Below are 18,251 nucleotides of genomic sequence, written 5' to 3'. Positions count from 1 at the left end.
TGGAGTTCCCGAAGGGTTTGCAAGGTCCCGTGCTCATGTTTATGATGGAGTCGGAAGATGGTGTGGTGCGGTGAGATCGGGGATACGGTGATTTGGACGAAAGCCTTGTGTTTTCCTTGTTAGCACCAATGACGGTGACGCCTTTGGGCGGCATTTTACTCCTTGGTGGCTTTATTGTGAAGCTTCCGCATCTTGTCCTCCAGGTGTGCCCCGAGTGAAATGCTCAGATTTATCTTTGGATCAAAAGACGATGGCAACATCGATGTCTTTACCTGCTTGGTGGGCGTCGTCCTGGAGCCTTGATTCGCTATTGGCTGCCTGCATCTCGGCTGGAGTGTGGTAGGTAAGTATGTAGTCCTTGGGACGTCTTCTGCTAGCAAAAGAAATGCTCTGTGGTGGTGGCCCAAGCTATGTTTTTTTGCACTCCATGTATTGTTGGTTGACCTTTTCTCAGGGGTGCTCGTGGTGCCGGTGAGGTCTATGTGTTCCATGTCCTTTGACGGTTTGAGGTTCACTTTGTCGGTCATGATGGGCCATGGGTTGCGAAGTGGAAATGCAAGTGTTGTCTCTATGGAACATTCCCTTTGGCACTGTATGCGGATGCGGCTCTTTTCGTCATGAGATGGCCACGGAGGTAGGTTGCCCTTCGATGGGGACTGCGACTGTCCTAGTTCTTCAAGGTTCAAAGTGGTCGCAAGGCAAGCTAGTAACCTTTTCTCTATGTATGGCTGCTTGATAGGGCTCATCTCTCTCTCTCTCTCTCTCTCTCTCTCTGTCTCTCTCTCTCTCTCTCTCTCTCTCTCTTGTGTGCATCAGTGCTAAGTCCTGTAGCCATTGTGTCGTACCTGGTTCTTATCTCTTTTTTAAATATAAAAATTTGTTCAGGCTTGCTTTTTCCCGCCGCAGTTGCCTTGAAAAAGAAACACTGGATATTTCAAACGACAATATGATCGAGTAGGAACTGGTTTATGTCACCATATTGGGTAGAACCTACATCTAGCCAGTTGTATTGTTTTCAATGGTGTCATTATCCATCAAGTCGTGACTCAGACTAATCGTTGTTCAGGTCAGTCAGCTCAATGAAACATATGATGAGTACACATTTTCACATTTTCCGTCTTATGTATGGACTGTCATGTTGTATTTTCTTGCATCTAGGTGTAAGACAACAAAACTTTGTTTAGACCTGAAGAGTACCTTTGAAAGTCATTGTACTTGTGTTTTTATTTTAAATCCGGGAACAGGCTTGTATTCTTTAGCTAGTCCATGAGAACTACATCACAACAACTTGGAGTGGTTGTTAGGTAGAGAAACATGCATACTGATGGCACCATTTTATATATTATGACATCAAAATATTCATGATAAATTTTGAAAACAACTAGTTAGACATGCTATATGGTGAAGTGTCGTGGAGAAAATCAATCAAAGCACATATCATTTTTGGAGTTTTGATGCAACTTTTCCATTTAACCCACCATTTTGATGACCTAATCTGGTTTGCCGAGCGAGTCAGATTCGGCGTAACTTGCCCAGAGAGGCAGATCCTGGCAGGTTCCCCAAGAAGAACAGAAGACGTGTCGCGAGGCACCGCATCACCATACCGCACACACTGCCATGGCTGAGAGGCAAGAGCAACCAAAGCCGGCTTGGAAGTAACGAGTTTGGGCTGTCCTGATTAGGCCGATGTCATAGCAGCTCGTAATTATACTTTTGTATCTTGTGTGGTTAGAAAAAATGGCTGGCAAGGGCGGAATAGACGAAGAGCTGTCGTGGGGAGTGGAAAAAGCAACAGCTCAGACCAAAATAACAGAATAGTTTTTTAAGGGCATGTACAATGGTGCTATCTTAAGAGTGCCACGTAGGATAAATGATGATGTGGAGGAGAGAGAACTCATAAGAAAAGGCTTGTCTTCTCTTATTTAAGAGAAGACAAGAGATGATCTCTTAGCACAATATGTCTCACCACATTTTTAGGAATGACTAGTTATTGAAGATAAGGCTAAGAGATGACCCATTGTAGACTCTTTTTTTTGTCATATCTAAATTACATGCAAGACTTAAGATAAGACTACCTTATCAACCATTGTACATGCCCTAATACACTCGCACATCCTCACACAAGCATATCCACTCATTCTATTGAACACATGCTTGCACACGTTACCTCTACGAGCACCTCCAGCATACTGAACTGACATAGCATATTAGATTAGACAGTCATCACAGACACCTTGTAGTCGACAGGAACATCTTCTCTAGACTTCCAGTGAATGAATATCGCTGAAAAGTCTGAAATAATAAATCTACAAAAGCATGAGCACTAGTGTCAAGTCTAGAACTTGAACGCTGATGAGTCGGTTTTGAACGGAATAGTTAATAATGACCACATCTCTACAGTCGAGGCTGTGAGTTAGTAGTAGCGGGTGTCAAACCCGCGCTACTGCTAAAAGTTAGTTGTAGCGCCACGTTACTGCTAGGGTTTTCCCTAGTAATGCACCTACACGTTTTGGTTTAGTACCACCTCGGATTCCTCTCGAGGAAAGAAGCGTGTAAGAACTAGATGATGCCCCGCGCGATTGCTGCGGGAGTCCTCTTAGAAATGAAGTGCTAAATGAACTAAAACAATGTAAGAGTATTTTGCATGATTAAGTTCATAAAAAATATGCATACATGAGTTGATGAGGTGGCAGGCTTTGCAAGAATAAATTAGTGCATAAAGTAACTTACAACTATATGCATGACTTGATGATGTGACATTGTTGGATGAAGAGGAAAATTTGATAGTGGGTTGTACCAAAACATGTGGCATAAGCAGCTGTTATCGATCAAATTCGTGTGAACCAGGCCGTACCAAAACATGTGGCATAAGCAGGTTTGCCTAAACATCGGTTCTGTTCGGTCAGAACCATTGACTGAACCAAAATTTTGGTTCAAATAAAAAATATTTTTCTAATTTTATATAAATAGATCGGTTTGTATTTTTATGAAACCGAAATTTATTGTGAACCCAAAAACCGAATAGATCGCATGTATTGGACAAAATGAATCACGAATTTGATCAAAGTTCTGAAACTAAAAAAACATTCATTTGTTTGATAAAAAGTCCAGAAGTCAAAAAATATGTTTCACGTATTTGGAAAAAGTTCACAAATTGAAGGAAATGTTCACCAACTTAAGCAAATGAAAAAGGAAAGGAAAAAGAAGAAGAGATAAAGAAAATGAAAACAAGTAAAATCAAAGAAAAAAAGGACAAACAAAACCAGAAAAGAATAGATTAAGACGGTGCACAACAAGAAGAACAAAAGAAGTAACTAGGCACAACAAGTGAGTTGTGGCAGTTGGTTATAGCACGTGGAAGTAAACAAAGAGGTCGACAGTTCAAATGCTACCTCACGCACATATTTTTTGAAGATTAAAAAAGAAAAGAATAATAAATGGGGTTGAAAAACAAAATAAAAATAAATGGGCCAGGCCCAGGACAGAGGTAAAAAAAGAAAATGTAAAAACTGATGAAAAACCCGATCCAACATAAAAAAAGAGTCCAATAGGCACGGAAAATAGGAAGAAAAAACGGTGTTACTAAACATATTAGGTGAGATAGCTGAGTTGGTTGTTCTGTTCGAAGTAAACATAGAGGTTCTGAGTTTGAATCTCACCAAACTCTATATTGTTTGAAGGGCGAAAAAAATGAAAGTGGGCTGTGCCCATGATAAGCGTGTGTGTGCGCCGGTTTGAACAAAAATGAAAATGAGCCGAGACCATGATGCGGGGGTGTGCTCGCCGGTTTGTATACGTCTATGTACATCTTGTACATGTCAGATACAGATGTGGGTATACCTTATGATAAAATGACCATACTGCCCTTATAAGGTTTGTGAGGAGGGATCTACCGAAGCAACACTCTGTATTGTTTCGAATGGTGTTGTTATGCATCAAGTCGTGACTCAGACTAATCGTCGTTCAGGCCAGTCAGCTCAATGAAACATATGATTACTTCACATTTTTGTCATTTCTACCCAAAAAAATCGCATTTTGTGTCTTATGTATAGGACTGCAATGTTATATTTTTCGCATCTAGAGGTATAAGACAACAAACCTTCGTTTGGACCTTAAGAGTGCGTTCAAAAGTCATTGTGCTTATGTTTTTCTATTAAATTTGGAACAGCCTTGTATTCTTTATCTTGTCGATGACAACTACTCCTTTCGTTCCTAAATATAAGTGTTTAAACAAATTTTACTATAAACTACATATGGAGAAAAATGAGTGAACATATATTTTAAAAGGCGTCTATATACATATGAATGTAGTCTCGATAGTAGAATCTTTAAAAAGACTTGTATATTTAGGGACGGAGAGAATACTGAAGGAAATATGCCCTAGTGGCAATACTAATGTTGTTATTTATATTTCCTTATATCATGATAAATGTTTATTATTCATATTACAATTGTATTAACTGGAAACTTAGTACATGTGTGAATACACAGACAAACAGAGTGTCCCTAGTATGCCTCTACTTGACTAGCTCGTTAATCAAAGATGGTTAAGTTTTCTGACCATAGACATGTGTTGTCATTTTATCAACGGGATCACATCATTAGAGAATGATGTGATGGACAAGACCCATCCGTTAGCTTAGCATAATGCTCGTTTAGTTTTATTGCTATTGCTTTCTGCATTACTTATACATATTCCTCTGACTATGAGATTATACAAATCCCGAATACCGGAGGAACACTTTGTGTGCTATCAAACATCACAACGTAACTGGGTGATTATAAAGATCCTCTACAAGTGTCTCCAATGGTGTTTGTTGAGTTGGCATAGATCGATATTAGGATTTGTCACTCCGAGTATCAGAGAGATATCTCTGGGCCCTCTCGGTAATGCACATCACCATAAGCCTTGCAAGCAATGTAAGTAATGAGTTAGTTGTGGGATGATGCATTACGGAACGAGTAAAGAGACTTGCCGGTAACGAGATTGAACTAGGTATGATGATACCGACGATCGAATCTCGGGCAAGTAACATACCGATGACAAAGGGAATAACATATGTTGTTATGCGATTTGACAGATAAAGATCTGCGTAGAATATGTAGGAGCCAATATGAGCATCCATGTTCCTCTATTGGTTATTGACCAGAGATGTGTCTCGGTCATATATACATAGTTCTCGAACCCGTAGGGTCCGCACGCTTAACGTTCGATGATGATTTGTATTATGAGTTATGTGTTTTGGTGACTGAAGTTTGTTCGGAATCTTGGATGAGATCACGGACATGACGAGGAGTCTCGAAATCGTCGAGAGGTAAAGATTGATATATTGAAAGGTTATATACGGACACCGGAATGGTTCCGATAAGGTTCGGGGATTTTTCGGAGTACCGAGAGGCTACCGGAACCCCCCGGAAAGTTAATGGGCCTGTTGGGCCATAGTGGAGAGAGGGAGGCTGCCACAGGAAGTGGCGCGCGCCCCCAAGCCCAATCCGAATTGGACAAGGGGTGGGGGGCGCAGCCCCCCTTTCCTTCTCCCTCTCCCTCCTTTCCCCTTTCCCATTTCCGTTGATTGGAAGGAGGGGGTTGAGTCCTACTTAGACTAGGAGTCCAAGTAGGACTCCCCCCTTGGGCCGGCCACCTCCTCGTCCCCCCTTTAAATACGGGGGCGGGGGGCTCCCCAAAGGCACATGAATTGTCCCTTAGCCATGTGCGGTGCCCCCTCCACAGTTTACCACATCGGTGATATTGTCGTAGTGCTTAGGTGAAGCCCTGCATAGATCGCATCACCAACACCGTCGCCAAGCCGTCGTGCTGACGGAACTCTCCCTCGACCCTCTACTAGATCAAGAGCTCGAGGGACGTCATCATGCTGAACGTGTGCTGAACACGGAGGTGCCGTATGTTCGGTGCTTGGATCGGTTGGATTGTGAAGACGTTCGACTACATCAACCGCGTTAACATAACACTCCCGCTTTCGGTCTACGAGGGTATGTAGACACACTCTCCCTGTCTCGTTGCTATGCATGTCCTAGAGAGATCTTGCCTGATCATAGGATTTTTTTTGAAATTACATACTACGTTCCCCAACAGTGGCATCGGAGCCAGGTCTATGCGTAGATGATATGCACGAGTAGAACACAAAGAGTTGTGGGCGATAATAGTCATACTGCTTACCACCAACGTCTTACTTTGATTCGATGGTATTGTTGGATGATGCGGCCCAGACCGACATTACATGACCGCGTTCATGAGACTGGTTCTACCGACGTGCTTCACACACAGGTGACTAGCGGGTGTCTGTTTCTCCAATTTTAGTTGAATCGAGTTTGACTATGGCCAGACCTTGTTGAAGGTTAAAACAACACACTTGACGAAAAATCATTATGGTTTTGATGCGTAGGTAAGAACGGTTCTTGCTAGAAGCCTGTAGCACCCACGTAAAACTTGCAACAACAAAGTAGAGGACGCCTAACTTGTTTTTGCAGGGCATGTTGTGATGTGATATGGTCAAGACGTGATGAGATATAAATTGTTGTACGAGATGATCATGTTTTGTAACAGTTATCGGCAACTGGCAGGAGCCATATGATTGTCGCATTATTGTATGAAATGCAATCGCCATGTAATTGCTTTACTTTATCACTAAGCGGTAGCGACAGTCGTAGAAGCAATAGTTAGCGAGATGACAACGACGCTACGATGGAGATCAAGGTGTCAAGCCGGTGACGATGGAGATCATGACAGTTCTTTGGAGATGGAGATCAAAGGCACAAGATGATGATGGCCATATCATGTCACATATTTTGATTTCATGCGATGTTTATCTTTTATGCATCTTATTTTGCTTAGTTCGGCGATAACATTATAAGATGATCCCTCACTAAATTTCAAGGTATAAGTGCTCTCCTTGAGTATGCACCGTTGCTACAGTTCGTCGTGCTGAGATACCACGTGATGATCGGGTGTGATAAGCTCTACGTTCACATACAACGGGTGCAAACCAATTTTACACGTGCAGAATACTCGGGTTAAACATGACGAGCCTAGCATATGCAGATATGGCCTCGGAACACTGAGACCGGAAGGTTGAACATGAATCATATAGTAGATATGATCAACATAGTGATGGTCACCATTCAAAACTACTCCATCTCACGTGATGATCGGGCATGGTTTAGTTGATATGGATCACATGATCATTTAGATGACTAGAGGGATGTCTATCTAAGTGGGAGTTCTTAAGTAATATGATTAATTGAACTTTAATTTATCATGAACTTAGTACCTGATAGTTTTTGCATACCTATGTTGTTGTAGATCAATGGCCCGTGCTACTGTTCCCTTGAATTTTAATGCGTTCCTAGAGAAAGCTAAGTTGAAAGATGATGGTAGAAACTACACGGACTGGGTCCGTAACTTGAGGGTTATCGTCATTGCTGCATAGAAGAATTACGTTCTGGAAGCACCGCTAGGTGCAAGCCCCGCTGCAGGAGCAACTCCTGACATTATGAACGTCTAGCAGATCAAAGCTCATGACTACTTGATAGTTCAGTGTGCCATGCTTTACGGCTTAGAATCGGGACTTCAAAGATGTTTTGAACGTCATGGCGCTTATGAGATGTTCTAGGAGTTGAAGTTAATATTTGAAGCAAATGCCCGAGTTGAGAGCTATGAAGTCTCCATCAAGTTCTATAGCTGCAAAATGGAGGAGAATAGTTCTGTCAGTGAACACATACTCAGAATGTCTGGATACCATAACCACTTGACTCGGTTGGAAGTTAATCTTCCTGATGATAGTGTCATTGACAGAGTTTTTCAATCACTGCCACCAAGCTATAAAAGCTTCATGATGAACTATAATATGCAAGGGATGGAAAAGACAATTCTCGAGCTCTTCGCAATGCTAAAGGCTGCAGAGGTAGAAATCAAGAAGGAGCATCAAGTGTTGATGGTTAACAAGACCACTAGTTTCAAGAAAAAGGGCAAAGGGAAGAAGGGGAACTTCAAGAAGAACAGCAAGCCAGTTGCTGCTCAAAGTAAGAAGCCTAAGTCTGGATCTAAGCTTGAAACTGAGTGCTTCTACTACAAAGGGACTGGTCACTGAAAGCGGAACTACCCCAAGTATTTGGCGGATAAGAAGGATGACAAAGTGAAAGGTATATTTGATATACATGTTATCGATGTGTACCTTACTAATGCTTGTAGTAGCGCCTGTGTATTTGATACTAGTTCTGTTGCTCATATTTGCAACTCAAAACAAGGGCTACGGATTAAACAAAGATTGGCTAAGGACGAGGTGATGGTGCACGTGGGAAATGGTTCCAAAGTCGATGTGATTGTCGTTAGCACGCTACCTCTACATCTACCATCGGGATTACTTTTAGACCTAAATAATTGTTATTTGGTGCCAGCATTTAGCATGAGCATTATATCTGGATCTTGTTTGATGCGAGATGGTTATTCATTTAAATCAGAGAATAATGGTTGTTCTATTTATATGAGTAATATCTTTTATGGTCATGCACCCTTGATGAGTGGTCTATTTTTGTTGAATCTCAATTGTAGTGATACATATATTCATAATACTGAATCCAAAACATGCAAAGTTAATAGTTATAGTACAACTTATTTGTGGCACTGCCGTTTAGGTCATATTGGTGTAAAGCGCATGAAGAAACTCCATGCTGATGGACTTTTGGAATCACTTGAAGCTTGCGAACCATGCCTCATGTGCAAGATGACTAAGACTCCGTTTTCCGGAACAATGGAGCAAGCAACAGACTTATTGAAAATACATACTGATGTATGCTGTCCGATGAGTGTTGAAGCTCACGGCGGGTATCGTTATTTTCTACGATCTGATCGTGGAGGTGAATATTTGAGTTATGAGTATGGTTTTCATTTAAAACAATATGGAACACCAGAGCGTAATGGTGTGTCCGAATGTCGTAATCGTACTTTATTAGATATGGTGCGATCTATGATGTCTCTTACCGATTTACCGCTATCGTTTTGGGGTTATACTTTAGAGACGGCTGCATTCACGTTAAATAGGGCACCATCTAAATCCGTTGAGATGACACCAGATGAATTGTTGTTTAGTAAAAAAACCCAAGCCGTCGTTTCTTAAAGTTTGGGGCTGCGATGCTTATGTGAAAAAGCTTCAACCTGATAAGCTCAAACCCAAATCGGAGAAATGTGTCTTCATAGGATACCCAAAGGAGACTATTGGGTACACCTTCTATCATAGATCCGAAGGAAGATATTCATTGCTAAGAATGGATCCTTTTTAGAGAATGAGTTTCTCTCGACAGAAGTGAGTGGGAGGAAAGAAGAACTTGATGAGGTAATTGTACCTTCTCCTGAATTGGAAAGTAGTTCATCACAGAAATCAGTTCCAGTGATTCCTATACCAATTAGCGAGGAAGCTAATCATGATGATCATGAAACTTTAGATCAAATCACTATCGAACCTCGTTGGTCAACCAGAGTACGATCCGCACCAGAATGGTACAGTAATCATGTTCTGGAGGTAATGTTACTTGACCATGACGAACCTACGAACTATGAGGAAGCGATGATGAGCCCAGATTCCGCAAAATGGCTTGAGGCCATGAAATCTAAGATGGGATCCATGTATGAGAACAAAGTGTGGAATTTGGTTGACTTACCCGATGATCGGCAAGTAATAGAGAATAAATGGATATTCAAGAAGAAGACTGACGCTCCGGTAATGTTACTTTCTACAAAGATCGACTTGTTGCGAAAGGTTTTTGACAAGTTCAAGGAGTTGACTATGATGAGACCTTCTCACCCGTAGCGATGCTTAAGTCCGTCCGAATCATGTTAGCAATTGCCACATTTTATGATTATGAAATTTGGCAAATGGATGTCAAAACTGCATTTCTTAATGGATATCTTAAAGAAGAGTTGTATATGATGCAACCAGATGGTTTTGTCGATCCTAAAGGTGATAACAAAGTGTGCAAACTCCAACGATCCATTTATGGACTGGTGCAAGCCTCTCAGAGTTGGAATATACGCTTTGATAGTGTGATCAAAGCATATGGTTTTATACAGACTTTTGGATAAACCTGTATTTACAAGAAAGTGGGTGGGAGATCTGTAGCATTTCTAATATTATATGTGGATGACATATTGTTGATTGGAAATAATACAGAATTTCTGGATAACATAAAAGGATACTTGAATAAGAATTTTTCAATGAAAGACCTCGGTGAAGCTGCTTATATATTGGGCATCAAGATCTATAGAGATAGATCAAGACACTTAATTGGACTTTCGCAAAGCACATACCTTGATAAAGTTTTGAAGAACTTCAAAATGGATCATTTAAAGAAAGGGTTATTGCCTGTGTTACAAGGTGTGAAGTTGAGTCAGACTCAATGCTCGACCACTACAGAAGATAGGGAGAAAATGAAAGTCATTCTCGATGCTTCAGCCATAGGTTCTATCATGTATACAATGTTGTGTACCAAACCTGATGTGTGCCTTACTATAAGTTTAGCAAGGAGGTACTAAAGTAATCAAGGAGTGGATCACTGGACAGCGGTCAAGAACATCCTGAAATACCTGAAAAGGACTAAGGATATGTTTCTCGTTTATGGAGGTGACAAAGAGCTTATCGTAAACGGTTATGTCAATGCAAGCTTTGACACTGATCCGAATGACTCTAATTCACAAACCGGATACATATTTGTTTTAAATGGTGGAGCCGTCAGTTGGTGTAGTTCCAAGCAAAGCGTCGTGGCGGGATCTATGTGTGAATCATAGTACATAGCTGCTTTGGATGTAGCAAATGAAGGAGTCTGGATGAAGGAGTTCATATCCGATCTAGGTGTAATACCTAGTGCATCGGGTCCGATGAAAATCTTTTGTGAAACTACTGGAGCAATTGCCTTGGTAAAGGAATCCTGATTTCACAAGAGAACCAAACACATCAAGAGACGCTTCAATTCCATCCACGATCAAGTCAATGAGGGAGACAGAGATGTGCAAAATACATACGTATCGGAATGTTGCAGACCCGTTGACTAAGCCTCTCTCACGAGCAAAACATGATCAGCACCAAGACTCCATGGGTGTTAGATTCATTACTATGTAATCTAAATTATTGACTCTAGTGCAAGTGGGATACTGAAGGAAATATGCCCTAGAGGCAATAATAAAGTTGTTATTTATATTTCCTTATATCATGATAAATGTTTATTATTCATACTAGAATTGTATTAACCGGAAGCTTAGTACATGTGTGAATACATAGACAAACAGAGTGTCCCTAGTATGTCTCTACTTGACTAGCTCGTTAATCAAAGAGGGTTAAGTTTCCTGACCATAAACTTGTGTTGTCATTTGATCGAAGGGATCACATCATTAGACAATGATGTGATGGACGAGACCCATCCGTTAGCTTAGCATAATGCTCGTTTAGTTTTATTGTTATTGCATTCTTCATGACTTATACATATTCCTCTGACTATGAGATTATGCAACTCCCGAATACCGGAGAAACACTTTGTGTGCTATCAAACGTCACAACATAACTGGGTGATTATAAACATGCTCTACAGGTGTCTCCGATGGTGTTTGTTGAGTTGGCATAGATCGAGATTAGGATTTTTCACTCTGAGTATCGGAGAGGTATCTTTGGGCCCTCTCGGGAATACACATCACTATAAGCCTTGCAAGCAATGTAACTAATGAGTTAGTTGTGGGACGATGCATTATGGAACGAGTAAAGAGACTTGCCGGTAATGAGATTGAACGATGTATGATGATACCGAAGAGCAAATCTCGGGCAAGTAACATACCGATGACAAAGGGAATAACGTATGTAGTTATGCGGTTTGACCGATAAAGATCTTCGTAGAATATGTTGGAGCCAATTTGAGCATCTAGGTTCCGCTATTGGTTATTGACCAGAGATGTGTCTCGATCATGTCTACATAGTTCTTGAACCCGTAGGGTCCGCACGCTTAACGTTCGATCACGATTTGTATTATGAGTTATGTGTTTTGGTGACCGAAGTTGGTTCAGGGTCCCGGATGAGATCACGGACATGACGAGGAGTCTCGAAATGGTCGAGAGGTAAAGATTGATATATTGGAAGGTTATATACGGACACCGGAGTGGTTCCGATAAGGTTCGGGGATTTTTCGGAGTACCGGAAGGCTACCGGAACCCCCCGGCGCTGGCTCAGGACACGTGGTGGCCCTTATGTGGTGGTTCGTGTTGAACTAGTACTAAAGGGGAGGACCTTTAGTCCCCACCCTTTTGTGCCAGTTATAGAACCACTAAAGGGCCTTACGAACCGGTGTTATAGCCCGGTTCTGCACTAGTGTGGAAGGTTATGTACGGACACTGGAATGGTTCCGATAAGGTTCGGTGATTTTTCGGAGTACCGGGAGGCTACCGGAGCCCCTCGGGAAAGTTAATGGGCACATTGGCCATAGTGGAGAGAGGGAGGCTGCCATAGGAGGTGGCGCCCCCCCCCCCCCCAAGCTCAATCTGAATTGGACAAGGGGTGGGGGCGCGGCCCCCCTTTCCTTCTCCCTCTCCCTCCATTCTCCTTTCCCCTTTATGTTGATTGGAAGGAGGGGGCACCGAATCCTACTTGGACTAGGAGTCCAAGTAGGACCCCCCCCCCCTTGGCGCGCCCCCTTGGCCCGGCCACCTCCTCCTCCCCTCCTTTATATACGGGGGCGGGGGCACCCCAAAGGCACATGAATTGTCCCTCAGCCGTGTGTGGTGCCAGCCTCCACAGTTTACCACCTTGGTCATATTGTCGTAGTGCTTAGGCGAAACCATGCGCGTATCACATCACCAACACCGTCGCCACGCTGTCGTGCTGATGGAACTCTACCTCGACCCTCTACTAGATCAAGAGCTCGAGGGACGTCATCGTGCTGAACTGTGCTGAACACGGAGGTGCCGTACGTTCGGTACTTGGATCGGTTGGATCGTGAAGACGTTCGACTACAACAACCGCGTTAACATAACGCTTCCGCTTTCGGTCTACGAGGGTACCTAGACACACTCTCACCGTCTCGTTGCTATGCATCTCCTAGATAGATCTTGCGTGATCGTAGGAATTTTTTTTGAAATTACATGCTACGTTTCTCAACAAATACATCACAACAACCTTGAGTGGTTCTTCAGTAGAGAAACATGCATACTTTCTTTGAAGAAACCAGCTTTTGGCTGGTGTTTCATTAATTTAGCATAAGGGAGCGACAAAGTGTTTCCGATCAAGTGATAGGTGAATGAGAGAAAAATTACAGCGGATCACTGGGGGCACTCAACTCCCAGTAGAATGTGATCAGGGCTATATCTCACGTCATGTCCCTGAAGGGCTGCTCTATGCATTTGGCCCCTGCCAAACGCCATTGCTCCATGTCCCGGCGGCATGCCTCGATAATGTGTCGCTCATCTGGCTTTTTCCCTCTGAAGATGCAAGAGTTTCTCCCCAACCATATGTGCCACATAATGAGGGCCAACATCGACTTGGTGCCCTTGCGGTATCTCGGGGCTGCAGCGGCGGTGATCCTATTGGCACAACCCGTCGACGTAGTCTCGCTGCGCCATCCAGCAGGGTTTAGGGCCTAGCAACCAGCCCAGGCTGCAGCATGGTTCCAAACCTTCAGGGAAATTGGGCACTCCCAGAAGAGGTGGAAAGATGACTCGAGGTTTCTCATGCACAGAGGGCAAAAATAGACATTTTCCCAGCCCCTTCGTTGCAGCCTGTCATTGCACCATAGCTTGCCTTGGTGAAGGAACCAGAGGAACATCTTGATCTTCCCCGGTGCCCAAATCTTCCAAATTAGGCTTCTGAAACTGCTGCGTTGTCCATCTGCAAATTGCGCGGTGTAGGCCGATTTGGTAGAGTACATACTTGAGTTGTGCTGCGTCCAACAGATTGAGTCAGGTGTCTGGGCATCCAAGACAAGGCCAACGCTCCTGATCTCTCTAGCTAGCTCGATGACTTGGTAGACGATGTCACTGTGGTTGGCGTGTCTGAGATCGAGCACCGAGCGGTCACCCTGCAAGGCCTCCTGAACCGATCGGTTCTTCCTGATAGATGCAGCAAAAAGCGCCAGGAAGGCCGTGCAGAGCTGCCGGCCGCCTAGCCAGGAGGAGGACCAGAAAGAGGTTGAGGTTCCATTTCCGATTGTAATGGATGTGCATGCTGCGAATAGGGCTTGGTCCCCGCTGTCGCAAGGCGCGACGGTGCCGACCCAAGGTCGATGGGGCTGTTGCCAGGCGAGCCACAACCACCGTAGCCGCAGCGCGCGAGCGAACCTGGACAGGTCATGGATGCCTACCGTGCTGCTGTAGCATCGTCACCGTCTTCCAGCACACCTTGCACTTCACCCCTGAGATCTCGTCGTCCTGTGCCCAGAGGAAACGCCTCCTTGACTTATCAATTTCCTTGAACAGTTTCTTCGGCGCGCGTAAAGCCGTGAGTGCAAAGGTTGGGATTGCGGATAGGACTCAGTGCACGAGGACGCGGAGACCCGCCATCGGCATTAACCTACCTTTCCTGCTGGCTAGCCTAGCCGTAATTCTATCAAGGATGAACTGCAGGTGAACTAGCCTAATCCTCCCGACGGTGATGGGCAAGCCCAGGTATGTGATCGGGAGCATCGATGTTGTGCCTCCAAAGTTCACCAGAACCGCGGTCAGGTCAATGTCGCTGCAGCAAATTGGGGTCGCGGACGACTTGGAGGGATTGACCCGCAGGCCCGTGGCATCGCCGAACTGCCGTAGCGGGCCCAGCAGGGTGTCTATCTCCTCATGCACGTGATTGGTGAAGATGACTGCATCATTGGCATACAAGCTTGTGCGCATCCTAGCTGCTGCCGCCGGTGGTGTCGCCAGCAGGCCAGCCGTGGTGGCCGCCTCGAGCAGGCGGTGGAGAGTGTCGACGCATAAGATGAACAGCAGTGGCGACAGTGGATCTCCCTGTCTAAGTCCTCGAAGATGATCGATACAGTCCCCTGGCACCCCGTTTAGGAGGTAGGAGGAGGACGACGTCGACATCAGAAGTGCAATCCAATCCCTCCAGCGCGGAGGAAGTCCGAGCACCTCTAACAATTCTAATAGATATTCTCAAGAAACATAGTCGAAAGCCTTAGCGATGTCAAGCTTCAGCAAAAGTGCCGGGGTTTTGCTGCGATGCAGTTTTCTGACCGTGTTCTGCACATATAGGAAACTGTCATGGAGGCACTTCCTCCTCTGAAATCTAGTTTGCGCTGGGCTGATCTGCTTGTCGATGACGCTGGCGAGCTGAATAGACAGGACTTTAGAGAACAGCTTGGCTACAGAGTGGATGAGGCTAATCGGCCAGAAGTCGCTCATTTTGACAGCACCATCCTTCTTCGGGAGCAGAACAATCATAGCTTTGTTCAAGTCAGCAAAATTTCCACCAGCAAGGCTGTATAGATGGTCAAACAAAGCCATGACATCCTCCTTTATCATGCCCCAACATGATCTGAAGAATATGCCCGAGAAACCATCAGGGCTAGGAGCCCGGTCCGCCGGCGATGCCAGGATTGCTGCCCAAACTTCGCCTTCAATGAAAGGGTTGTCAAGCCCCTCATTTTGGACTGTGGGCATGTTTAGCTCCTCCCAATTGAACGAGCATTTTTTGTCCTCTTTTCTTCCCAGCAGACTGGAAAAATGTGAGTGTGCAACAGAGGCCTTTTCATCATGAGCATTGATCACAGCATTGTCCACTTCTAGGGAGTGAATGAAGTTTTTCCGCCTGCGTGAGTTGATTTTTGCTTGAAAGAATGTAGAGCGAGCGTCCCCCTCCTTGAGCCAGGTGATCCGGAAGGCCTGCCTCTTGTGAGCTCTCTCAATCGCAGCCAGCCTGAGGATTCTTTGCTTTAGTTGCTTGCACAGGTTGAATTCACCTAGAGTGAGGGCATGCTTCTCCTGCGCAACGTCCAACCACAGTATCACCTCGCAGGCCAGATGAAATTGCACTTTGGCATCACTGAAATGAGTCTTGGCCCATACGCTGAGATCATGAGCAACCCTCTTCATTTTGATCTTGAGCCTTATCATCGGGCATGTGTGGTTTACCGGCTGCTGCCAGGCCAGGTTCACAGTGTCATAGAACCGTGGAAAAACGCGGCCAGAAGGACTCGAAACGGAAAACAGGTTTCCTCTTTGGAGTTGCAGTGTTGGCCAGCACGAGTGGGCAGTGATCCGAGCACGCTGTTGCTGCCGCCATCACCATGTAAGGTGGGAAGACGGCATCCCATTCAGCATTGCAGAAAACTTTGTCGATGCAGACCGTTGTTGGGTCTTGCCGCTGGTTTGTCCAAGTAAACCTTCTATTTTTACAGTTGATCTCACGCAAGCCAGCTGTGTCAATAGCTGCCCTGAACCTGCTCATAATCCTTCTGTTCAGATTCAGGTTGTTCTTGTCCCTCGCTTCATATATAACGTTAAAGTCCCCGTTTATCAGCCAGGGCTCTCCCGGCGGCGGCGCAGTGTGTGCCATCTCTGCCAAAAAGGCGTCCATGCATGCATCATCAGCAGGCCCGTATACTGTCGTGAGCCAGAAGGAGGACTTGTTTTGCATGTCAGACACTTTGCCCGTGATCGAGAAGCAACCAATAGCATGAGTGGTGAAGGTGATGACGACCTTGTCCCAGAGTATGGCTACTCCCCCTCTGGTGCCCGATGTAGGCAGGACGGCGCCACCTTCGAGCTTCCGACCACCTAGCGCACGAACAATGTCAGGTGTCCATGATTCCTGCTTTGTTTCTTGTAGGCAGAGTATGCTTGCTCGGTGAGCCTCTGCAATCTCACGCACAGCCGTCCGTTTTGCTGGCCAATTCAGCCCTCTCACATTCCAACTAAGGATTGCACCAGATGTGTTACTCATATGGAAATTTTTTTCCTCCAGCAGTGAAAACAATCTATTGATTTGAGACGAACACAAGTACACCATCAGCTTAACAAGGGGGCGCCAGAGACCACCAATAGTCCCAAAACTACTCTAGCGCGAGATGATCCGACTAGCCCTAACAGAAACACTACAGCCATCGATCATGATACCTAACTCAAATTGGCCTAGTGCCAATCCCTGCCGGACTAAAACTAATTAGGACTAACATAACAACACTAGCAGCGTCCGCGTCAGCATCAGGGCCTGCCATGCCGCCTGCAGTGCGAAGGGCCGCCGGGTCGAGGCGCGTGAGCTTGGCGATGATGGAGATGTCCTCATCCGTCAGCGGCTCGTCGAAACGGAGAATGAGAGCTTCCACTGCCTTTGCAGTCGAAACGGCGAATGAGAGCTTGCCGAGGAGCTTCACCAGCAGGGACGCCCTCTTCGCCACCGGGACGCTGAACTGTTGTGCGGCTTGGCACGCACTGTGCCTGACTGGGACGGAGGCGGCTCTGGACTTGGGTGGTACAGCGGAGCGGCGCGTTTGTGGAGCAGCGATGATGGGAGAGGGGACATCGACGAAGAGGCACGGCGCCGGGGCGTCAGCGCCGTTGAGTTGCAGTTGCATGACCTGTTGCGTCATGGCTCCGACCTGCAGGTTGGTGTGGGCAGCGGTGGCCATGGAGCAGCAGGCCGCGATGGAAGAGCCGCCAGCGAACTGGAGCGGCTGGTCAAGCGCAGTGGCGATGGACTCGTCGAGCTGCAGCTGCGCATCATCCACACGGGGCGGCGGAGGGAAGACGGGGTCGGCGTTGCGGAAGAAATCGGCCACCCGGTCCTGCCCCGCGCCAGCAGCCGTAGCAGCAACAGGCGGCTCGTGCGGGGCCAGGGGTAGCGGAGGCGTGGCCCTAAGGACGGCAGGCTGTGGCCGGCCGCTAGAGGCCCGCCCACTAGTCCCGTGCCGGCGATTGACCGGCGTTCGTCTCCGCTGGCGACTTGAGCTCGCTGCGTCCCTCCGGGGCTGCAGCGTGCCACCAGTCTGCTTGCAGCCTAGAAGAGTGTCCCTCTAGGAGCGCCGCCCGCCCTTGCCACTGTCGTGGTCGTCGCGGTCGCAGGGCCCGCCCTGGCGCACGCTGCCGCAGCCTAATGGAGCCACCAGGACCGGGTGGCGCCTCATGCCTTGGCCTTCCTCGACGTGCATTGTCCACGTGCCCGGCCAGATGTACGGGACCGAGCGCGCATCCTCCGACTCCGACGAGGGCAGACCGCTCTGCGCAAAATGCGACGAGCGCGGCGAGAGGGGCGACCAGTCCTCGAGGCGATCGA

This window comes from Triticum aestivum, chromosome 6A (assembly GCF_018294505.1).
Source record: "Triticum aestivum cultivar Chinese Spring chromosome 6A, IWGSC CS RefSeq v2.1, whole genome shotgun sequence".
Taxonomy (NCBI): Eukaryota; Viridiplantae; Streptophyta; class Magnoliopsida; order Poales; family Poaceae; genus Triticum; species Triticum aestivum.
This window is presented reverse-complemented; position numbering follows the sequence as displayed.